Source organism: Phoenix dactylifera, chromosome 1 (assembly GCF_009389715.1).
Source record: "Phoenix dactylifera cultivar Barhee BC4 chromosome 1, palm_55x_up_171113_PBpolish2nd_filt_p, whole genome shotgun sequence".
Lineage (NCBI taxonomy): Eukaryota > Viridiplantae > Streptophyta > Magnoliopsida > Arecales > Arecaceae > Phoenix > Phoenix dactylifera.
Window position 1 is genome coordinate 33781956 of NC_052392.1, and position 6654 is coordinate 33788609.

Sequence of the window (6654 nt, forward strand, 5' to 3'; positions counted from 1 at the left end):
GATGCCAAAACTAGTTCTCACAGATTATAAGTCGAAGAACCAACAAAAAATCTTCATTGGCGGGGCCACAGTATAGCCATACTGAGAATGCATATATATATATATATATATATATATAACAAAATTTGTCTAGTCACATTTTTTATATTTTATAACATAACACATAATATATATTAAAATAATTGTTATCATAACATTAATATGTCTGACCCGTTTAATTAAGTTTAAAACAAATATCTCAATCAAATTTAATCAAATAATTATCATTTTACCAAAAATTCGAAAAATACACTTTGAAGCATTAGGCTACTTATCTCTTTTCGCTTCAAAAATTCTACTTTAGTTAGACAAGTCAGATGCACCTATTTTAATATAATTATAACATCATAAATTTCATCATTATTCTAGAATTCAAACGAAGTCAAAATTAAACACTACTGGAGAACGATCTCATGCCCCCAAATCAGCTCGGTCAAGTGACAATGCGCCCGACTGCCCAGGTTGGTCCGAGCAAGGAGAGTTTAATTTGTCAGGTGAGGATTAAAAGTGGCCAATTTTCAAAAGATCTAGCTGGAACTGTACTAATGGGCCGGTCCACTGCTTGGGTGCTGGAGCGATTCAAGATCTCTAAACTGGGTCAACTGGAATCCAATCAATAAGAAAAGCAAGGCTTATACTAGAATCCTTGAGCCTGTCTAGAAAGAGAAAAAGAGAGAGGAGAGAGAATCTCAACTTGGGTTCATCCAGGGGTCTAGGTTTGGTCTGTCGATAGCACAGGCTATCTTGGATCATCACTGTATCTGGTCCATGAGTCAAGTAGAGAGAGCAAAAGAGGATTTGTGAACTAATCCATAGTTAATAAATGAATAAATGATTGAAAGGAAATAAAAGGATTAGAAGAAGAAAAAGAAGACATAATGGAAGGAAAAAGAAGAGAGGGAGAAGAGAAGGAAGAGAGAAGAGGGAAGAAGGTCTGCGGTGGCTAGGCCTTAGTGGGCAGGGTCGATGGCCAGTTGAACACTATCGGTGGCGGCTGCGATGACTAACGGAAAATAGATGAACGAGCTTGGCTTGGCTCGGAACAAAGGAACAAAGGCTTAGTTAGCTCGGAACAAAAGAATAGGGGGAAGGGAGCTTGCCAACGGGCGGCGGAGACGAAGGATCTCAGCGGAGACAATCGGTAGCGACTTCCGACAGAAGGAGGGCGGTGATGCTTAGTCTAGAAAATAGACCAATGGGAAAACAAGAGATCAAGAGGTATTTTCGAGGGTGGAGGAGCTGAAAGGTGGTGGTGTGTCAGTCACCGGAAGCAAGGAAGTAAAAATGGGAGCTCGATGGTGGATCAATTGCAGAGGGATGGAAAATTTATATAAGGGCTTTCGAGGGGGATAGACTCGAGGGTTGTACTACCGTGATTCTTGCGGCGGATGGGCTCGACCAAATGACCGGCGGCCATTCACACTCTCTGCGGAGTCGGCCCCGACTCCGCAGCCTTATCTCCTCGAGGAAGGAGCAGATCGCGATCCTCTGTTCTGGTTCTTCCTTCAGCCATGGGCTGAAGTCGGTTGTGCCTGCCAACTTCATTCCAATACGGCCCATCAAAGGCCGGTTCTCACAACTAGACTGGTATTTTGGGTGCAATGTTGTGGTATTATAACAATATTTTGATCTAAAGGATAACAAGTCTTCATGATGTTTATCCATCCATAAAGTTTTTCTTTTTTTCTTTTTTTCTTTTAATTGTGTGTGTGCTGCAGCAACTTGTAGAATTGATGCGTATTACATATTGGGCATATAAGAGCTAAACTGGCTTTTCTTAAGAAGAAAGGTTTGACCTATTGTTCTACTATACTAAAATATATGATATAGGAACATGATCAACTATACTTGCATTATATCAACTTGTGTAGAATTTTTATTTTTCTTTAATTTTTTTGTATGTTCTCGAAACCAGATCAAACTTTGCCCCAACATACTGAGATCATCCAAGTTCATATTATGCGCACAAAATGATTCGTATATGGAATTAATCTTATCAACATACTGTTGGATTATTTACCTGATGTCATGCTTTGTTCTTATGTTGCATAGAGTGCGGAGCACTGTTAGATCCAACTTTGATGCAAACATGCCATGTCAGTATGCATCCAGCAATACTAGCTAGTAAAATTCAATGCCTTACGTATGTATTGTGTATGCTAGACGCGGCATAATTTCATGTAGAGGACAATAGATACCACCTACATGGCAAGTTGGTCTTCTCATTGGAGACTTTGTGTAATTGTTCGAATTAAGCCACTTCTAAGCTAAGCTTCATATAATGGCCTCATCTTATGAAAATGCTGCGAGATTTTTTTTTTGTTTGTAGGACTGCTGTATGAAAATTGCATGGAAATTGTGTGGCATGACCAACATTTTTTTAAAGACAATGCTAATCTTGGATTTTTACCTAATCCAATCATGATACATATTCATCAACTATATATCATCCCCGCTGAGGGAACGAAGAGTATAGGGGCCATGGCAGTGCACCAGGGACTACAAGCTGCCAATTTTCCCACACAGGACCTGAGTACGAGATACTGATGAGAAGAGGCCACTGCTTTTGCTCAAAAAGAAGACACCACTGGCTATATGTGCATTCCGAGATAGTAACTAATGGCATTTGGAGCAAAGAGGTTGGACGGTGCATATCGGGTTGTTTGCATGGGGGAATGGGAGGAGGGCCCCAGTCCCCTCAACTTTGGAGAAACATCCCAAAGCTTTGGGAACACTACTTGCGGATAGGGTTAAAGAGGGTTCTGCCTGCTTGCCTCTTCTTCTTCTTTTTTTTTCTTTTTTTTTTCGAGATAATTGCTTGCCTTTTCTTGTCCTAAACCCAAAAAGGCAGGGATCCCATTTGACAAGATCATGCTATTATACTTGTTTTATACAGAGAGATGTGAGGACCCGTACGGATGTGTGTTTAGTTCCATATCAGTTATTCGCTAGGTAGATCTTGGATACTTATGCAGAATCAAGGACCTCAAATAATATTTTTCGGCAAGCCATTATGGGTAAGGTGCTGGGTTGTTACAAATGGTATCAGAGCGGACCCATCTCATAACCTATGTGGATTAAGGGATACTACAGCATGGATCCATTGGTGCTGACCACGAACAGATCGTGGTGTTTATGATTAAATTTAAATAGATTTAAACTCTTAGCCTGACGAATATGTCAGGGCTTGAATGGAAGGAGTATGTGAGGATCTGTGCGTGCGTGTGTTTAATCCTATATCGGTTATTCGCTGGGTAGATCTTGGGTATGTATACAGAATCAAAGAACTCAAATAATACCTTCCGATTAGCTCTTTTGGGTGAGGTCAGAGAGAGAGAGAGAGAGAGAGAGAGAGAGAGAGAGAGAGAGGAGCCGTGGGAAATTTTTCATGTCCAACCATGGGGCCAAGGGAGTGACAGAGTGATTGCATGGCCAACCGGACGTCCCTTCTGGTGTGCTTCTCACGTTTCCTGGGCTTCCTTACGTTCACAATAAACATGGCTGCCAAATCTCCAAGCTTGATGTTACTTAGAAGACGGGTCTAATAATTTGCTTTACTGAACAGACAAGGGGAAGCATTCTTTGGACATTTAAAACACAAGTAGACAGCAAGTGGAGACTGGATAGCGATGCTTTCTTGACCAAGGCAAATAATAATAATAATTTTATTACTTCATTCTTTCTATTGGTGCATATTAATTAATTTCTTACAAGAAATACGATAAAGATGTCATCACGCTTTTTAATAAGTTCTTTTACCATCTCTATACGGAGGGGGATGCCGACATAATGAGAAGGTTTGAATGGCTTGTGTTAGACTGCTTGGCATCTTATCATAAGCCATGCAAAAAAGGTCATGCAAGTTTTAACTCGTCTTAATGTTGTTTGCTTGGACAAAATAAAAAAAGTAAAAAAAGCAAAACAAGTCTCAGTGTGCTAGTTTATAGAATCATGCATTTTATCTGAAAGGAGATAGCTATGCTGCATCTTTGCAAATTATAAAATTATTATATATATATTTTTGCAAATTAAAGTAATAGCGCTGGCCGACAAAGTTTGATGGAGGTACATGGTTTTGAATTCAATCCCATTGTAGAACCATCAAGAGAATTTACTAGATTTGTTAATTGACACCTTTGCCATTTTTTATTTTAAACATATCCTTTTGCATGGCAAAAATAATTCTTCAAAACATTGTTAAATAGCTAATTTCATTGCGCTGGTTTTACTGATCTAAGGAACAAAATTCTTGCTGCGGTCTAATATTTGTATCTTGTGCTAGTGATCCAAATGGAATTAGTGTGGAAGCCAGACTAATCCATTAGCAAGCTCTTTCTGCCTCCCAAGTTTTTGAAGAAATTAGCTAATTGGACTCGTTTATCATAGAAAGAATTTTACCTCACTAAAATATGTTTTCTGGAAAGTTAATGCCTAGGCATATTATACTTGAGAAAATAATTTTAGTATATTTGGTTGACTATAGAAAAATAACATAGAAATCATACTTTTTAGAGTGACTTATATTTTGTTCAGTACCTATTTTTCTATGATAATTGTGTAAAATATCATTTATATCCTTAATAAACTAACTATGAGAAGGAAAAATAGTGCAAGGGAGCATTTTTCTGAAAAAAAAAATTACCTTGATTTTCAGATTATAAGAAAATAAGTTTCTCATATTCCACATAAATTTTTATATTCTATGTGAAGTGGAAAGCTTCTCTCGCATTGAAAACTTCCAATCAAAAATAAACTACTTTGTCCTTTTTTTTTTTGGTTGAGTACATATTTCTTCCTCCTTCCAAGCGAACCAAACGAGTTAAATTAAAGGCTCCAAAAAGGCAAGGAATACAAGCTAAGAAAAATATGAAAGGAGAATATTAAATTATCTCAGGCAAGACAGTATGGGAGTGAGGACAAGCGACTGGAAATTATCACCATGGCAAGTCCCTCTCAAAATGTGAATCTCGTGACTCTTGAAACAGGCCCCATAACAAAAGTCAAAATCCAACAGACAACTCTGTAGATCCTGACGAGATCTTGTCCGATACGGACATGCAACCGAGGACCACCATCTTAAGAAATTTGTTCTCTTTTAATTTCCATAGGTAGTGCATGAGGCAATCTATGGTATCTATTGTTGTTCTACTTATCATCGTGTTATTATTGATTGATGATACATAGTACATAGACATGGATTATAAAATTCAAGTAGTCCACTCTGCACTATATTGAATAGTAAAAGAAAAACGATTAGCATGTGATAAGCAAAAGGCAATCATCATCAAACTTGGACTGGAACTGGACCAATTGTGTTCATAGCCAACCAACAACCAACAACTCACTTGGCAACTTAAGTTAATGGCAAGATGGTTCTCGGAAGCTCCACAATAAGTTTTTCTAAAGAAAAGAGTCCCTTATCCTTCTCTATTGTTTAATCCACCCACACCAATAATTTCTAAGGGGAGGAAAATGTACTCAACAACCAACTAGATGCCAAGGTTTTGATCCATTAGAGTACGTTGACTAATGGACAATGTGTTTTAAATATGCAAGCATGCGGTCTTCGTGGTGAGTCCCCCCAAGGAATTGGTCGGTCTGACATTTCTCCTTCACCATTGCCATCTAGTGGTCATGGAAAGAGCTGCAGCAAACTCCCTTAGTGTGAAATATTTTATAGTTGAGGCATGTGAGAATGTTTTATTGGCTATGTGCTACTGATACTAAAGAAAAAAGGAAAAAATGATGCTTTATTTTTTTTTGCTAAGTGAGTGGATCATATCTGACGAGTATAGATGCATCCAATAAAATCAAAAAATAAAATACCTTGGAGTGTCCGGGCAACTCCTCATTACCAGCCTATAGGGTACTACTGAAATGACTGGCTACGTAAGCAACCACTTTAAATGAAAAAAATAATGTGAAGAAAACTGCTATAGGTCACCATCTTGTTCCCACACCCTTCAATAGGTATATAGAGAGGTCGGCCATTAATTGAATAATACCTAGGGTTTTACTGATGCCTATCTACCTTTTGTTCATTGCCCACAGCAGTTAGTGTGAAATATTTTGTAATTGAGGAATGTGACAAGTTCTCATTGGCTATGTACTATTAGCCGATACCAAATTCACTGGAAAAATGCTTTGAATGAAAAATAATATAAAAAAAACTGCTATAGGTCACCTTCTTGTTAGCTGATTGATTGAGTAAAATACCTAGGGTTTCATTGATGCCCACCTACCTTTTGTCTATTGCCGATTGGTGTTTTGTAGGGGTAATCAAGTATCTTTCCCAATGGCAGTGGATTAGATTTTCTATGCAACCCTCAATCTATCTACTGTGTATAGTGTCACCATCGTCAACTTAAGTGTATGATATATTCAATAAATTTGATTTTTATTTGATGAATTGGATATGGACAACCAAAAAAATTATCTTTTTTCTCCTAATACATGTTCTCTAACTTTTTTAAATTACAATGAAGATGTGATATCCTATCATTTGGTACAATCATTGAACCTTTTTCAGGCAGCAGATATCTTCGGCCTATAAAAAATTATCACCTCGTAATAATTTTTCTGTGACTAAACTTGCAGAGCAGTTCGCACTCTGAG